This window comes from Lipophrys pholis (assembly GCF_963383615.2).
Source record: "Lipophrys pholis genome assembly, chromosome: 2".
Lineage (NCBI taxonomy): Eukaryota > Metazoa > Chordata > Actinopteri > Blenniiformes > Blenniidae > Lipophrys > Lipophrys pholis.
This window is the reverse complement of record NC_137636.1, coordinates 18,127,725-18,147,429: the sequence shown is the minus strand read 5'-3', so window position 1 is coordinate 18,147,429 and position 19,705 is coordinate 18,127,725.

The following is a 19,705-nucleotide window of genomic DNA, read 5'->3' as shown; positions in this document are numbered from 1 at the left end:
ACTGAGACGGGCATTAATGGAGAGAGGAAGGTGAACACAGAGAGGTATGCGGGTGTTTTTGTACGCGTGGAAGAGAACTTGATTAATTTCACTGGAGCCGAGCCACCCCCCTCCAAACAAATCCAATATAACTGTCTGCTCACTACTTATTCAGTGGTCCCAATGGTGTGCCTGCGTGTGTTTGTTTGTTTGTCCATGTGTTTGTGTGGGGGTGCACAAGCATGTGTATTTTCCGCCGATGTCTGTTTGTGTGTGTGTTGGTGTATGTCTGGTTGGTTGTGTTGTTGTTTGTATTCCTGACATCGTGTGTGTCTATGCAGTTAGTAGCCGATAGGTCAGAGCTTGGGTCAAGGTGACTTAGTGAATCAAAACAAGCTAATTAGCGTCTAACCCAATTAGCTTGTCTAACAACGCAGGTAAAAAAGAAAAAAAAGGGGAAGACACTATTCATCCCTCGGTACTCCTTTCTCCACCCACCCATTCCGTAATGAAATATGTGTCTCCTCTCTCCTTTCTTCTCCTTATCATAATCAGTCTCTTCTGGGCATAGACTCAGAGTTTAACCTCCTCAAAGTCAATTTATCTCTCTACCTTTCTCTCTTCTCTTCTTAGCGTCTCTGTTTTCTCTCTTGATTCTTGTCCTTTGCCCCCCCTTGTCTACTTCCAATTTCTCTGTCTGGCTTTTTCTTTCCTGTATTTTGTCTCCCCGACATCATGAACTGCCCTCTGTCTCTCTCAGTGGGAGAGCTGCTGTTCTCCTCGGGGGCCTGAGAGGAGGCAATGCAAAACTAAACCTTTCCTCCACCCCCACCCATCCAACCCCCTGTCTGCATACATCTGGGGAATTTTATTAAGGAAATAACTCTGAATGAACCTCAAATAACTCTTTGCATCACCTCTATCTGCAGAGAAAGATCAAAGCAAACAAAAAGTCGGCCAAAATGATTGAATGGATCTTCAGATTAGATTTAAATATTAGCTACTGCCTTCAAGGCTAACAATCGGAATTAAAACCAAAACTCTCAGATTTTGTTTTGCTCTCTTGATCTGACTTTGCACATTGTTGTATTATGAACAATCATACTTGCAATGAATTAGTTTAGTCTTGGTTTGGCATTTTGCTTACTCATCAAAATGAACAGAAAGTTGATACATTGGAGGTGCTGGGAAGTGCAAGATGACTACAAAAACTACAAATTTCACAAATCAAATATGTATGAGGACATTTGGAGGTTTCCTTATACACTCCTCGGACAGTATTTCTGGTATACCTGCTCAAATACTTGTTAACACAAACAGTTAATCAGCCAATCAGAGGCCATAGGCTCATGCTGGCATGCTCAGGATGAGCCTCAAAAGTTCAAATCAAGCATGACAATGGGAAAGAGAGTCAATTTAATTGAAATTGAATACAACATGGTTTTTGTTGCTGGATGGGCTGGTTGCATATTTCACAAACTGCTGATGTATTGAGATTTTCATGCACAACCATCTCTAGGGTTCACAGAGAATGGTTTGGAAAAAGAGAAAATATATAACAGCAGCAGTTATCTGAGCCAAAATACCCTGGTAATGGCAGAGTTCAGAGGAGACTGGCCACAGTTGTTCGAGATGAAAGGGAGCAACTGGTTACAAGCAACATATGTAGAGGACCTTCTCTGACTACACAACACAGTGGCTACAGTTACAAATGCTCACAAAATTGGACAATAGAAAGTAGAAAAAAAAAACGTTGGCTTGTCTGATGAATCTTGAATTTGTGAATCCAGAAAGATGTGGCCTGTGCTTTACAAAGTTGTCAGTGCTGTGTAATTTCACCAGGGCGTAATGAATGAAAGTGTGCCTGGACATTGTCATCACATTATGTTCATCTGCTGAGCTCAGGGGAGTGCATTCTCAGTTGCGTAATGATATAGACAAAGTTATACACTGGAACCACCTAGATCTCTGACTGAATTGTTACCCACAATGCAACATGATGGCTATCACAAACCCCAATTTTTTGGTTAAAGAAGATATAATGGAATTAATATAGATATTTGACATTTCAGACTTATTTATTTATGTCATCTCAGGCATTTGTTAAGCTTCTGAGCATGTCATTCAAAAACTTGTGTTTTCATTCAGTATGGGATATATTTAGGAAATGCAGTCACAGCAGAATATTTCACGGCTTTGTTGAAAACAATAAGACACACTGCTCTTGGCTCGACAGCTGTTTTGGGCAGCTTAAGTCAATGCAATATGAATTATAATAAAAATGGATTCGATATGACAAAAAAGAAATCATCACATAAGGCAGAATTGATTGCAGAGCAGCAGCAAACAGAGGAAGAATAAAAGCGAAATCCAGATAAAACCAGTTTTGACTGAGTTTATCTGTCTGAATTTGTAGTCCCTTTCATTATTGTGACTTTCTATTTTATTATTTAACCTAGTGCTGGCATTTAAGTGTGTCATTTAAAGATAAGAAATGAGACATCTACTAAAAAAGAAAAGTCGTATGAAACTCCAACTGATTGCAAATGCAGTTTTTTTTTCAGTATATAAACAACAACTTCAAAAAGGAAACTTGTCTGTGATATGCATGATATTGTGTGGGTGATTTGTGTACATATGGATGATGAACACATATTCACAACCCAGCATATTCCAACACGTCTCAACATGGTTAAACCACCAGGAGAAAATGAAAGGGAGTCGGTGAGGGAGAGAGGGGGAGAGGGAGAGAGGGAGAGAGGGGGAGAGGGAGAGAGGGGGAGAGGGAGAGAGTCTGCAAAGTTTAATTTACAACATTTGATTTTGTTGTTTGAGCTGCATCCAACTCTACGAACTGAAGCATGCAATCAAGACTAGATAAACATTCAAGGCTTGGCTCTTTATCATCTTAGATTATATGTATTATTTTACTTGTTTATTTTGAAATCTTGTGTACACATGTGAGATTGGGGGATATATACGTATAGAGGACATGGGAGGATGAACGATATACCTGCAGAATATAGAGGAAGGTGACAGCATTCGAAATAGCGAGAGGAAGCAGAGAACTGCTGTGATGAAATTAGCTCCAGTCAGTTGTTTCATTATGAGAATGAGAAAGATTTGAGGTACTGTTGTGGGGGGACCCGTGGTGACACCCCGGGGTCCGAGGCCACCGCGCCCGGACACCGCCACCCCGGCAGACAGAAGCCCCCCAGGCCCGGGGAGACCCCAGCGAACCACCCCAGAGAGCCCCGCCCCCGCCCAAAAAGCACCCGACGGAGAATGCAGAGAGGAATCCCCCCCAGGCAAGAGGGGCCCACAAGAGAAGGACAAAGGGCACAGGGCCCCAGGCCCCGACCCAAGCCGCCAAGCCGAGAAAAGGCCGGAGCAGGGCCCCCGGGCCGAGCGGGCCGAGAGCCCCCCCAACCCCGGCGGCGAGTCCCACCGCACCCCCGGGAACAGGCCCACCCACCGCCCCCCCCAACCCGGTAAGGCAGAGACGGCCCCAGCCGCCGCGCCCCGGACCAGCCCCGCCCCCAGACCCAGGAAAGCGAAGCCCGGCGCAGGCCCCGGTCGGAGAACAGTCAACTCTACACCCCCAGGAGCCTCATAATCCACCCGCCCCATAACCCCTCCCCCCGGGTCTTGATTGGGAAACCCAACCCATGACCCACCCCGCACGCACGCACACACACACACACACACACACACACACACACACACACACACACACACACACACACACACACACACACACACACACACACACACACACGGAACGGGGGGGGGAGTGATGACTCTCGCACCCTCAGGCCGCCGGCCGGGCCCCCTCCCGGCCACCGCGGTATCCCAACCTCCACCAATCCAACAGCAAGTGGAGAAGGAGCACCGCACCCCAGCCCCCCCACAAGCGCCGCGCCCGAGGGAGCGCGCCCCCCCGTACTCCAGCCGCACTCACCCCGGGCCGGGGCGGGACCCCAGCGGGAGGTGCTGGGGGGAGCCACGTCTCCCGCCCTTCCCCTGCCCTATATATCCCCCCACAACAGTTCCGGCCACACCCAGTGGACAAGCCACACACACTCACATACACGCACACACACACACACACACTTTCACTCCTCACGAAAGGTGCTTCTGAAGTTGCTTGTTGTCTGTCATCATTTGCTCAAACTTTAAAAATCATGTTCCTCTTTTGTTGTTGCCTCTTTGTTATTTCATGTTCCTGCTTCACGTTACTGTCTAGATAGAGCTGCTCAGGCTGGTTAAATCTAGGAAATCATCTTACTGTCTAGATAGAGCTGCTCAGGCTGGTTCAATCTAATAACAGTTGGAAAGTATTTGGATGAGTGTGATTATTGCAAATAATATATGTAGCACAACAAGGACATTGTATGTTATCCCCTTCCCCCCACCCCCCTCCCCCCTCCCCCCTCGACTTTCTTCTCTCTCTTCTCTTCTCTCTCTCTTTGTGCGTTCCCCCCCGGTCGTGTACGGCAGCCATGCCAGCTTCTGACGGAGAAGGCAACAGGAGGAGACTCCAGGTCTCTCCCTGTTGCAAGACCAAAAACTGTTCTGACTCCGAAGGCTCTCAATCACATCATATTGTTGGCCCAAGCTGCCGAACAGGACAAGGGCGAAAAAAAAAAAAAAAAAAAAAAAAAAAAAAAAAAAAGAAAGAAAGATTTGAGGTAGATTGCTGAGCATCAAAAGAAACTTTAGATGCTGCAAACAGTTAACTTTTCAGTCACTTTACCACCAACAAAACCAAACGACACATCAGATCCTCGCCTGCTATTAAAATGTATCCTCCTCAGAATGGATGTGCAGACAATAGTGTTTTATTTATGTATTTCTAAATTTGCATTTTGGAACATTGAAAATGAATAGGCGAGTCAGCACAAAGACATTTTTATTTCATCGAATGTAATACACATCAATGACTCATACCATTTCTAACTATTGCTGACCCCCATCAACTGCGCCCACCCCCAAGTCTCTGCTTCTGAACAAAACATTGTATAACGTGTTAAATCAAAGCCAGTAAATACAAACTGTTAGGTGTGGATTGTGTGTGGAAAACATGTTGAAGACTAAATGTCCAATTGAAAAGTTGTTCAATATACTGTACATTTACTGTTAATATACAAAGCACATAGAGAAAGTGGCTATGTCAAACAAACTCTACTTCAAAGTGACTCCCGGAGTTTACTTGTATGCAAAGTTATGTTTACGTTCAGCGCTTCTCACCAAATGTATGCATCCTTGTGGTGTAACAAAGGTGTCAAATGAATTATTTTCCTCATAAACCAGGTCTGTGGTGGGACACAAATCCCTGTCTCCTATGTGAAAGTCTGGGGTGTCATTTATCATCACAAAATCCACACCCTCACCCTTCGCCTTGTAAAGTGCACACTACATCCTGTAATGTTGGCAGTGAACATAAATCAAAGTGCAGAGTCGTCTGGTATGAATGTAATTCCTACGTTTCTGTGAAGCCGATCATGTGATGGCTTATAGCAGCACAATTTAGGGTCGATCGGTGCAGACGTTTTTATTTATTTTTTTATCAAGTTGGCGAGTGGAGTTATTAGAGGTGAGAGCAGGTGTCTTCACCTTCCGCCAGTGAGGCATTTCTCTCGCTTGCCCCGGACAAAGTGTTAACATCTGTTAGGAGAAGCCTGCTGGATAATCCCTGTCGCACAGGAACTCTCAGCCCTCCCCTTTTTTCCTCCAGCATCTCAGCTAGGCATCTTGTTTGTAGGATATTTATTCTGTGGATTTACACAATGGGAGCAATAACTCATACTGCTTTCATTTTTAGGCAGCCCTGTACAAAGTGAGTTTTTGTTCTCATGCATCCAAAGTGGATAATGCATGTTGCGTTTGATATTTTTAGTAATGGTGTCTTTTACGGCTATCAAACATCAAGCTGTTTCGGCCAAAAGGGTGGTGACACACCAGTAATGTTTTGGCAGATGGATACCTCTGAGGCTGACCTGCTTTGAACAAATATTTAAATTTAGAAGGCTGTCATATTTCATGAGCATGAGCCATTAGTCCAGCCCAGCAGGGAACTATGCAGGCCATGTCTATGAGTTGGATAGTAAGTAGAGAGCATATGATACATAAACACAACGGGTTCCAATACTTTCAGGCAGATAAGGATTGGTGACAAATCCATCATCAGATAGGTCATGCAGAGAAGTCTTTAAATGAATCCATTTTTTTCCTTCTTTTTGAGATTTGTGGAGGTACCTTTGAATAATATCTTAATACCTTTAAAGCTTTGTATCTGTTGTGCAGTTTTGGCCTGTTCAAGATGAAAGATGAGCAGTTGTGAAGATACTGTATCTGTTGTGGCTTAAATGTGACATGCAGTATTTAGCAATTGTTCCAGCAGCCAGTGCAGATCTGCATGTCCTCTTGAAATGTTTTACTGTTTCTTTCACTCTTTAGTTTGACCTGTTTGAGTGCGCGTCGTCTTCAATGTGAATTAGCCATGCCCTTCTCTTTGGGTGGGGCTCCCTTTACACGGAAAGTGTCACCCTCCCCATCACAACCAGCATATTTCTTTGAGAAAAAATGGCAGTGGGACATCAGCCAATGGTGCAGTCTTACACATCTGAGCTAAAGTTACCCAGACGCAGAATTAGAAATGGCTATAATCACTGTCATCAAGAAACTTCTGCATGAAGAGCTTTTTCACTAGACATTTCATGCTGAAGAACATGCTGAGTGACAAAGCAGTAGCTATTAACTCTACTTCTCTATGAGTCAGTGCAATTCAAGATGTCCACACTTCATCTCAGTCCAGATGTAGCGCCAACTGTTGTCCAACAGCCAGATGCTGTAACAAAGCAATTTATTGTTGTGTTTTGCTTCTGAGTAAACAAACTCCACAATGCTAATCAAAACATATCTTAGCTGGAGGCTAAATAAGGTAAATGGTACTCAAAAATATATATTATAGAACAACCAAAAAAACCTGATAAGTTGATCTTTATATGTTGATCTGATAGATGCTCTGTTTAGTGTACATTTCCCTTTCTATAATGATAGACAGTGGTCGACCTGACTGTTTTTTTTGCCCTGGATGTTGATTGTAAACTGTCCTGGTTAATATAACAGTTCTGTAATTTTCTGAACAATGCTTGTGGGATGTTTTCAAGGTTCACGAGCCAAGAGGCAAACCAAATACCATCTGCGATATGTTTAATCTGTCAAAAGGGGATATAAGCTTTAATGCCTTTAATTGTCGGTTCTGTCATCCAGAGAGAAGGGTTTGTGGATGACTGTTCTAACAGCCTTGCCACCAAAAATCAATTACAATACTCTTCTAACAGTGTCAGAAATCTGAGATCAGACCTTCTCACTCCACCCCACAGGGTTGACTATTGTTTTTACAACCTATGGTATATCTACTAACAACCAGTGAATTTTCAGAAGGAAATACTGCAACATTTAACGCAACCATGGCAATGTGCCGACTCCCTGCATGTAACTGGACATACAGTAATGACTCACACGCCAGTCAGCTTCATGTTCTTCTCTCCTGACAGCACTGGAAACATGCATAACTGATGTACAGGATGACACAGTCCTTGTGTGTTGACATACTTTTTAGCAATTGCCTTCTTCAATACATGTGGTGTAGCACTCGGCGGTCAAACTTGATGATTTATTCAAGTTTCTGAAATCCATGTTGCACAGTGCAGCATGAAATACATTTCTATCATTACTAAAATTGCACCGTCTATAGGAGTCTTCAGTGTAATGTCAAACTATCTCCTTTCACATGCTTTTAACCTGCTGTATCCTATACTGTAACCTCACCCCCTTTACCCACTGCATGACATCCCCTGATTAATTTTCTCACATTGAGCTCAGTGCTTACGTGTGAGGAGGACAAATTACCATCACAACAAGCCTTTTTTCAAAATCTTTGACGCACTGCTCTTTTCTACCTCATGACAACATGCCTGCTTATCTTCCACCTGGAGGCTTTATGTGTCACCTTGTGCATTTCTACACCCGTGACTTCCAGCTCAATGACTGGTAATTTTATATGAGATTGCAAATTGCTTTCTAATAAACAAATAAATATGGAATAGAACCATGATTGTGGCAAGCTCCCAGGGAGGTTAGTTAGCTGTGTCTCACATTGATCGCCATGATAGTGTATCGATCCGTGTGAGATTATACTTTTTAATCTGCCAAATCTGCCGATTTTTGCCCTGTTATGAGACAGGTCTCCCTCTCCAGTTTCACAATTACTGTTTTAGCTATGGGTGGGAGGAAACAATGCGATAATCTCCACTGTGAAAACAATTAGGCTTAATGTTTTGTGCTGAAGTGTCAGCGTGGCGCTACTTAAACATTGAAGGCCTGTGAAGTGTGTTAATCCTCTACCTTAAATCACTTGTGGGTTGAATTGAGTTGTTTTGGTAGCATTTGTTTTGTTTTTTTGTTTTTTTTCTTATCCCTGAATGACAGTATTTTAATTTAATCAGAATCAGGCAAATATCAGCTTTTTTGGTCTGACACTTTTGAGACTTATTACCAATGATTGCTGCACTTTTAGATTTGCTTGGAGAACACCTTACAACATTAAAAATATTCAAATAGCCCATGTTGCTCTCAGTAAAAATGTAATAAAAGAGAAGACTGAGGAATCACACACACACACACACACACACACACACACACACACACACACACACACACACACACACACACACACACACACACACACACACACACACACACACACACAGATAATAGCTGCTTAATTGATTAAGAGCTTTGGAAACTACAAAACAAGTCAGCAAGAAATCACACATGAGATTTTATTGACTGCTGAAAAGAAAATGCAATAACTCAAGGAGCCAAGTGACAACCAACCAAACACACATTTAAATCGAGTAAACATGCAGTAAAGTTAGATTTTTTACAATCCATATACAAGCGGAACGTGAAATGACAACAAAGTTTTAAAACGGCAGTCTGCAACCTAATGCCTGAAATCTCAGTTTTATTGTCTCATTGCTTCACATTTTTTGATATTAAGCAACTTGATTTGAGGAGTTGGTGCCATTGACAGCAATGAATCTGTGCATCTCTGGCAGGTTTGATGGTTCACATTATTGCAATTTCTAAGATTTGTTTAATTGAAAATGCTATGCCTGCATCATCACATTTCATATAGAGGAAATGGGAACCACTGTGTAGTAGTACTTTGCTTGCAGTTCAGTTCAGTTAGGGGCTGCGGGTAATTTAGGTTTTTTTTTGCGTGCATGAGTTTTTTTTTCAGTTGCTTTGATTGGCTCCAGCTCTCTGTGACCCTAAGTTGAATTACAAGTGAATGAAAGATGGACGGATGTATGAAAAGTTTGAGGAGACATGAATAAATGTGTGTATTAGCTTTACTCAGTATTGCAAACTGTGCAGATTGCAGCATTGTGGAGACATTCAGACTCCTAAAAACCCCAGCAGTCCTTGGTAGTGATGTGATCTGAAAGTGTCACCATAGACACAGTAGAGCATTGTTTCTGTGTTTTAGCAACTCATTAGCAACTCTTTCAAAGGGTCAGCTTTACATTACCATAATTATCATCTCTCTCTCCACTAGTGTCTCACTCCGTCAGTCATTCGCACATTCAGGCACACGCACTTCCACAAGCACACACAATTTGGCTGCACTTCCTTATCTTCCCTAAACAAAGCCAGGGCATGCAGAGTTGTTATTAATTTTTTAGAAAGACTTCAAACAGCTGATGTTTTTACTGTTAACATTTCATTGCAGATTCAGATGTTGTGTCACTTTAAAATGAAGTTCCCTTATGAAGTTTGGGGTTCATTAAAAAAAGCCTATTCCTGTTGTTCAGAGACTGTCACTTCCGTCTAAACATGAGATTGTTGTTTGGAGATTTTGTTCATGACATCCATAAAAGATTTAAAAAAAAAAAAAAGAGTTGTTAGTGTGAGCAACCATGAATAGATAAACAGAATCAACAGAGACTGAATATAAATAGACATCAACACATACAACCAATACTGAACGATAGGCATCTTAAAGCATTGTGTTAACACCAACAGCATCTCACCCAAAGAAATAACTCAAAACAGAAAGCCTCTCAGGGATCACCACAATCTATTGGAGTTATTCTTCTTCATTAATTTGAAACAAAGTACCATTTAATACACATAGGTCAGGGGAAGACACATCACACAGATAGACAGGCATACAGACATTACCGTTCAATACAAACTGACAATGTGTGCAACCTCTGCAGAGGGTCAATAGCCTTTCATGGATTGGAAATTAACTTTTCTAATGAGATTTGTGTGTGCGTGTGTCAGTGTGCATGCTTTGGAGAGACTGAGAGCACAGAGGGGTGAAAGGGGGAGACTCCTCGTGAGACAGAACTAGAGGCACGATGGAGATGTCAGGGGAGATGGAGAGAAACCTCTACAGGGAATTACAGATTTAGGTGCTAAAGAGAAAGAACAATAGACAAATAGATGGCAGACAGGCAAAAAGAAGAATATTGAAAGGGAGGAATGCAGAAATAGACAGAGTGGGAGACGGAAGCCAAGACAACAAGAGAGTGACAGAGATCAATAGTGAGAAGTGGGCAGTGTTGAGAAAAAGTGAGAGAAGCTGAAGACATGAAAGGATGAGTGCTGATTTGTTCCCTAACTGGAGAATTGAAATTGATCCTAGAGATGTGTGTGTGTGTGTGTGTGTGTGTGTGTGTGTGTGTGTGTGTGTGTGTGTGTGTGTGTGTGTGTGTGTGTGTGTGTGTGTGTGTGTGTGTGTGTGTGTGTGTGTGTGTGTGTGTGTGTGTGTGTGCGTGAGATGCAGGTATATCAAAGACAGACAGGTCATCTGACCGATCAACTAAAACGGGCAGAGCTGGAACAGCACACTCATCTGGACTTTGGTCTGATGCGACTTAATAAGGGTCAAATATTTTCAATTGGATATTACTGCCGGGTCATATGCTGTCTGATTGGGTTTCATACACCTAAACTGCAAGGTCAAACACTTTGAACTCGAACTAAACTTAATTTCCTCTCAAGTGGCTCCAGAGGAAAGAAATGGAGTCGGTCTGTGTTTCAATCTACATGTTTAAATGCAGCTTTTTTTTGAGTTATTGAAAAGTCAGATTATATTAAAACTCCCTAGATTCATTCTGCATTTGTGCTTGACTCTTTTGTATCACAGAATAAATTGTGAACATAAATCAATTTTCAAAATGTTCTTATTTGACTGGGGACAGATGTCTGGAGTATGCAAGATATCAGCAGGCAAGGCAATGGAAACATACCGGTTGTCTTCATAAATTGCATAGATTGTTTTCCACAACTCAAAGCACCTGGCGTTTATAAAGAATGAATACTTTTGGAAGCAGCTGTTTGGTTCACAAAGCAGATGATTGTTTGTATAATTATACTATGGATCTGAAACACCTGTGTTCACTTCCTCTCCCGGATTCAGGTTTATTTATATATAACCTGTAGTAAAATGTGTTAAATGTCATCTGTCAAATACACCATGAACCAGGTGCAGTGCATATTTTCTTTGCCCGTATAAAAGGAAACAATGTTAGCAACATGTGTTTTCTGTCATGTCTAATCACACTTTTCACACCCATTTTCATCTTCATTTCTTATTATTTTGAACAGTCTTCTGAATTTATTTCTTTACTGTATTATTGATCTTACATGCCAAACAGGTCTGCAACTGATTTGGTGGTGCAGAGCTCAGTCATACCCTCAGGAAAATGTGTTGTCTTGTCATTTTCTTGGGCTGTGTGAGTTTTGATCAGGCTTTACAGGTTTCAGACAAATCTGTGATCTCCTCTGTGTGGTGATTGAACTTACTTCATCAGTAAACAGGACTGAAACCATCAAATAAATGTAGATGAGTAATTGTAGTATAAGCTGACCTGTCACAACTTATCAAGTAGCTGAGCTTTGTGTTTGAATGAAATTCATACATTTAAAAAATAAAATATAATGCTCTTCATTGCCTTTATCAGGGATGTTGGTACTCTGTTCATATCTTCTTATCATCTCCTGTCGCTCAATTCAGAAGAGTTCTGATAAAAACTTGACACCTTCTCATAGTATAAACTTTCGCTGGACCAAATACTAAAGTCTTTCAGTGGGCCACAATTACTGATCTACTGCTAAACTACCATGTACTACATGCTATTTCTTACTTTCAGTAAAACAAAGTGAATAAACTTGAGATCTTTGCTGACATTAAAACGATAATCTCTGAAGACGGGCTTAATAGCTATCTATTTGAATAAGAGTTACCCAGCATTACATGAAGGTTGCGTACGTTTGCAGGCTTTCAATTAAAAGAAAAAGTATGCATCGTAAAACATGTTGAATGTGATTCGGTTTTGCCTCGTCCTGTTTATGAATTGGGTTTCAAAAAACAACCATTTAGATGTATTCCTTGCGGGGACAATTCAAATTAACAAAATACTTTGGCATATTTGCTTGAAGTATTGCCTAAAATATCATTCAAAGCAATCATTTGGCATCTGACTTTTAATCAGAATAATCGTAAACATGTATGTTGTCCACACTTACCGGTAGTATATGGTGATCTGCTGTGTGATGTGGAGAGCAGTATGGCTCCCGAGGGGACTCCTGGGGATTTGGGTGAAAATATTCTTGTCCAGCAGAAAAAGCCACAAAAGCAGGAGTTCATAACATTGTCCTCCATAGTGCCAAATATTTCACTTTGCTGTTCAAGAAATATCCGTCCGCCCACAGACCGATCGATATAGCACATCTGCCAACGTTTCGAGAACAGGGTGGATAGTTTCATGTTTGCCTCATCTCAAACTTTTTTACATCCGGCGATGAAGAAAACTGAAACCGTGCCAATCACAAGATATTCCAATAAACCACATCCTGACCACATTTACCAAAGTGAACATTTACATAAACAACTACAAATAGATAGGGAGAGGCAGAGGGAGCTGCCAAGTTCTCATCCAAATCGTCCAACCATGTGAGCTGAACTTGTGTGGCTTACAAAAGTTACACAAAAATAAAGTTTGTCGGACAATCTGGAGCCAAACTAAACTCTACAATTCATACAGTACAAATAAGGCTTTTCATTCCATATGATGGTTTGCTGGTATTGTGTTCCTCGGGTGCTATTAAACATGCTGAATGACGTGATATGAAGAAGAGCTTTGCTGTCAGTAGAAGGAATAAGTAGACAATACAAATTCAGAGTTTATTGAATTTTTCTGTTTTAGGAATTCTGCTTTGGGAAGTCTGTTTGACTTCAGTCCAGACTTAAATGTTTCAACAGCTGCTGGATGAAAACCAGTAAAATTAGCCCCAGCATTCACTTTTCTTCTTCCTCACCCTGGCTGGGCTGTCAGGTACAGCTCTGTCACCATCTTCTTAGACAATACTCATGTTTTTACCAGAAGCACCACACTGTGTTTCAGAAATCAGTCAGAAGCAACTCCCTGCTGTGAAAAACACTTGGTGAGTCTATATTTTTTACAGAAGCCATGTAAGACTGAGCAGAGGAAATTGAGCCAGACAGAATTTTCCCAAGCATAATAAATGCAGGTATTTTTTTATATACTCGTGTTGAGAATCGATCATATTTCATTTTGTTAATCAACATTACCTCATGTCTGGTGTCAATGGATCAGAAGTGAGATGCAACAACACAAAAATTAATGGATGAAGACAATCGACAACTGTGACACTGCTGGTGGGGAACTGCAGTGAAGTACGTGATTCAACACTGCAGCTGCACCTGGGCCAAATTACCCCAAGTTTTTACCCTAATGACATTGAGTATTATCAGTCCGACAGTTTGACGATCAGATAATCTGATTAAGGGCCCAAATCTACTTCCCACAATAACATTATACCAGCCTCCAAATGCATACTATTATACAATCTACTAGAACTCGAGGATCATTTAGCAGATGTTTCACAGCGCTCAGATGAAGTATGTCATGCAGTGATAATGTTCCACCCGACTCTTCTTTTTACAATAACTTGTAATGTTGTTCGAGTAAGCACATTATTTTAAATCTATCAATGTAGCACCAATCACAACATATTATCATCAGGCTTAAGAAACAAGCCAACTCTACAGTGCAAGTATAAATGACTTTATTTCTAATACCCTTCCATCCTTTTCTTCCTGGTCTGTCTCTCTTTCGGTCTCTCTGTATCTGTCTCTCTATCTCAAAGAGAAGTGAGTTGGAAAGTTATTTTCATTCTGCACAGCATTTCACAGTGCAATCACAGGGAATATGCAATTAACGGGGAAAGCCTTCAGTCAATAGCACGTTCTGTGTATTCATACACCGCGTCTACCCTCTTCTCCTCACTCCCTGCTCATCTTCCATCTTCCAATTTCTTCCCTCCATTCCTCCAGTGTCCTCTTTAGTTGAGTACCTGCTCTACTCTCTTTCTCAATGTTTAGACAAGATCATCACGGAAAAAGTTTTGTGCTCTCACTCTGTCCTCGTCTTGCAATTCATTTCCTTTTTTAACCACATCTTATCATCGCTCACTATCATCGTTACCACCCCGTGACAGCCCTACATCTCTTTCCTCGCTACCTCTTTACACCACCTCTCTCCCTCCCACCAGCCCTCATGGTCACCACACAGCTTTCATCATTACCACCACCACCTCCTCCCAATCTGTTTACTCTCTCCACCCTCACTCCCTCTCCACCAAATTCCCTCCCCAAGTAACTCTGTGGCATCCTAATTCGCAAGTTCCTTGCCTCTGCTTCTGCACCTATTTTCCATTTTCTCCCCAGTGTTGGTACAAATGGCTCAGAAATGCTTCTTCACACGGCTACGAATGCTGCATTGGTGTTGATAAAGCCATTTTCCGATTCATTATCAATGGCTCAGTGTTTGATATGTAGTTCTGACAGGAACTTTTGTGCTTGTTCACAAATTTCACATTTTACCCGTCTACTTCTCGTCCTTTTAGTGGGCTCAGATTTACACCTCCATATTTCCCTTCTCCTCTCTCTCTGACCTGTGTAATAATTGCCATCTCATCTGAGCCAGTTTAATCAAGTTTTTCAGCCTCCTTTCCTCTCCTTTGTCCTTTATGCTATATTACATCTCTCTGTGTTCACTTCATCAGTATTTTCTTGTTGGAGCCTCAAGATGGTTATTCCTTTTCTTTCACCGACTCCTGTTTTATGACCCACTATGAATTTTTTAAAGAGTCTCAAACTGTGTAAAATGCTACGCTATGAACCAATGCAAGCACCTGTATTCACTTCTGCCAAGAAAAATACTCACAGATCAGCCATGACAATATTATTACTTGCAGGTCATGAGTGAATTGACCCGTAGCACTGGCGCCTAATAATGGATGGAGGTTATGAGGCAATGTTAAATAGTCAAATAGCAGAAGGTGTGTTGCTTTAAGAAGGCCCAGTTGGTGATTGCTGGATGACTGGCTTCTCGTATGGTCAGAGTGCTGATCCCTGTCGGCCATGAGCTACACAATAAGTGTTGTGCATGTGTATTGTTCATCCAGGGAATCAATGGCAACGTCATTCTTCATGGGATGATAGGAAATCTAGTGTTCTATTGTAAATGTGATGATAATTTGACATATGCCACCTATCCATTGCTGTAGAACTCCCCTTCATTTAGCAGAAAGACTATCAACAACCCTTGGAGGGCAGTGAGAGTCAAACCCCGACCGTGTGGTTACAAATCCACGCTCTTTGTGATGTGGCCACCATATTTATTAGTCACTGTGGCCTCCTTAAGCAAAACAACAATCCTTCCACACAAAAATGACTTGAATTGTTTATGCAACTGATACTCAAAATATCAAGTTGATGTCCAAATGTTTGCCACCTCGATCCAATTGAACATTTGTGGGATTTGCTTTTTAAAATTTCCTGGACTTAAAAAAGGTGATGCAAAGACCTTGACAGCTGAAATTTGCATGTATAACACAATGAACTGGCTAATGTGGGATATTTGCATGTGTGAATAGTGCAGGAATGTTCATAACTTTCAATTACGCTGCATGAACTGTGCGTTTTCACTTGTCTGAATACGTTTTGTTACAGCTATAATGTACATTGATTGGCATTACAAAGCTGATCCTTTTAGCAGCTCTAGATTCATTCAAATCTCTTTCCTGGCCATCCTTTTGAGTCTGTTACAGCTTAGACGTTAATTATCACAGCCTTCAAACCAATAATTATTACTAACCCTGATGGAAGCTAAACCTGCAGGGCAACAATAATTTGACAAGGCATGCCAAATTTGTGCTAGAACCTGCTGTAGTCATTTCTTCCTTTAGCTAATTAAGGTTTTTATGTCATATTTAAAATCAGTAGGTGTCTCCAAGGTTGATAAGTCACTAAGGATTCATCTTATTGCTGGAGAGAAGAAAAGAAAGTAGCAGAACTGCAGAGAAGAAGGTTTAATCAAGAAGCCAGATGTTTTCGCCGAGAACTTGCTGAAGCCACCTGGGACTTCTTTTCGATTCTCCTCATCTTCTTCACACATCTTTGCCACTCCTTTCTCCCTCCCTTCTGTCCTCTTCACTTTTAATTTCTTGCACAATCCCTCTGCCACCTTTTTTTCTTCCTCAATTCTGGCCCTCCCTCGTCTCATTCGTCTCTGTCTTTTCCTATCTCAGCTGTCCTCAGTTTCGTCGCACATCACAGAGTAACATCATAGTTCATCTTTAGCTCACATTCTGCCTCATTTTATTTCTCTGACTCTTGTCTGTTTTGTCCCTTTACTTCTCTGCCTTTTATATTCTCAACACTCTTCTGTCATTTTCTCTAAGAGGCTTCATGTTTGACTTTCAGCTCTCTTAGGAGAACAGGTGTGTTCGCCATTAGCTCACAGTCAGACACGCACATACACACAGACCTGAATACACACCACAGAACTCACAATTCCCCTCCAGACAGCCTCGTGTTTGATTGGGAAGACACTCGAAGACAACTTGGGTATGGTCCAGCACTGCAAAGTAGTTCAACATTGTCATGCGAAAGAGTTGTCTGCACACTTTTACTGTCAAGTTAAATAAATATTGTTTCACCTTGGACCTGCGCTCATTAAAATATGCTCTTTTTTCAAAACCTGGGGGGATTCAACTAGAGTCAATTAAGACTCTCCCTCCAACCCGGACTAAGCAAGCCATACTAAGGCATACATACCTCTGGCTTCTATTGATGGTTTTGGTATAGCAGGGATAAATGTTTTTATGACCTGGTGCAGAGACTATACTATACTTTAAAAACCATTGGAAATTGTTTATTGTGATAGAACTCTTGAAAAAGAAAAAGAAATGGGCCTCATTAAGAACAAAAAAATATATAGAATTAAGAAAATAAAAAGATGCCAAGTCTGAAGTGTAGCCCCTCATCCACCCCCGAATAATGACCTCACAGTAGTGCCGCTACTTACAGTTCATACGTTGTGCTTTTGTTGAGCCATTTTCCATGCTTAAAGGTTACCGACTTGTCAAATGGATCTGAGTGAAATTGTAACTTGAGACACACCAACAATTTCCTCTGAGGCAAAAGGTGCTGTACACACGAAAATAATTGTTTCAGTTCTATGTCAGAATACATGAGAGGCTAACAGGACAACAGAATGGAAGTCAATAATCAGTCATATAATGCATCCACAAACCTGTCACAAACGAATACAAGCTTGGGTAGTAAGGTCATCGACATACAGAAGCTGGACTGAAATAAATAAGGAGCATTCATGACCAAAAATGTGTTTAATATTTGTTAGATTAGTGTCCAAAGTCAGAATTTCTTAATTTGTTTAAAATCTTGAGACAATAAGTGAGTCCACTGTTTTCTTGCCATTCATACCCCCCCCCCCCCCCCCCCCCCCCCCCAAAAAAAAAAAACCCAAAACAAACCCAAGCAAAACAAAATAAAAACAAACAAACAAACAAACAGAAATCAAGTACAAGATGTAGCAAACTATCAAAAATTAGTGGAGCAGTGTAAATGTCAGCTTGGTGTCTGTGTTGAAACCTTTTGCTTGACAAAACTCTCGCTACCTACAGGAAGTGAATCTGGAGATTTACTGCTGTTCACACTTTTGATCAGGTGTCCTCTCCTTCGATCTTGGTGGATTTCTTTGTCAGGGTAAATTTTGGACTCTTAGACCCCCAGTATGTTGCCTTTCCAGAGAGTGCTGAGGAAGACCATAGGATGGTGGCTTGTGAAGCAGTCATATACCTTGTGGCAGGAATTAATTAATAATGTTCATAGTGCTACAGCAGCTGTGCAGGGTGGAAACGCCATTGGTGTCAACTACAGATTCCTAAACTCCAAAAGAGATTTTCAAATTATATTGTAAGGTGAAACAGTTCAATAATGTTGCCTTAAAACATTCAAACAACAAACTCCAATACTTTTCTGTCTTAATTTTCTCCATACGTGTGTGTTTGCACGTAAAACGCCCGAGCAGGTAGGTGAAAGTGTATGAATCTTTATTGGCAAAATAAGGTTAGAGATAATTGAACATCTTCAGAGCATTAAAGGGAGGTTGACCCCTGATGTGCAGAAATGTATTGTTTGAACATGAGTTGAAATTGGGTCAGTTAGAAAGCTATAATGTTGATTGATCACTTGATTAACTGCCCTGCTCGACCCTTGAATTAATGATTATCGGTCTAGCTGCTGGTGAGTGGGCATAGTCATGAGTCTCAGAGTGTTGAAAGGCAATGGTATTTGTTTTCTGAGCAGTGTGTGGGGTGTGAGTCTCACCAAAATATGCACCACTAAACAATTTTTAAGGCAGGTGCTGAGTGCTGTTTTGCCCAAAATATTTTAAGTCCTGGCCCTCAGTCATTGGGATGTTCAGAAAACACTATAACTCCAAAGTTGTTTGAGTCACAGCAGCTCTGCTACACTGAAGAGAGTAGAACATATGTTTCCAGCAGAAATGCAGCCTTCAAGCTTATAGGAACTTTGAGGAACTGATTGTAAAACATTGCTGATGTGTTTGACAGATTACTGCCAACTTTTCATGTTGCAGGCTGTAATTAACTATGTACACTTATTACAGCTAGAATGAACAGTCATCAACACATCAAGTGAAAACTGACTTTAACCTGAGGTGGAATAAAAATGTCTGTCACTTTTCATCATAAAGATGTCATCTGTACACACACACACACACACACACACACACACACACACACACACACACACACACGGAGCACATTTGATGACAAGCTTTCACGTCTCAGGAAATACTGTAGAATTATGTGAATGTGATTTATTTTTCTTTTGCATAATGTTGTCGAAACAAACTGGATTGGATAAGAATGCAGTAGTAAGGCACATTTTCAGAGTTTATTGTTCTGTTTCAATCAATACCTCTCCAGATGTTAGTTTGAGTGCTTTCTTCTAAAATCTCAGGTTAGCAGATAAGACAGGACAAAAAACACCTTAGGCCTTTTTTAGTAGTCATTGCAATGAATTCACAGAAAAAGTTTGTGATAGTTGACTTTTATTTTTTGTTTTCAGCTTGAATCAACTGAAATTATGGCACAGCTATTGTGGCATTATTACTGTTGGAACCTTATAGTTGCAACACGGACCACTCAAATGTATTACTGCTTTCATACAATGAAACGTTGTTTCTCAGACCAGTACATTCTATCCCTTTACTGAAGAGCTGCT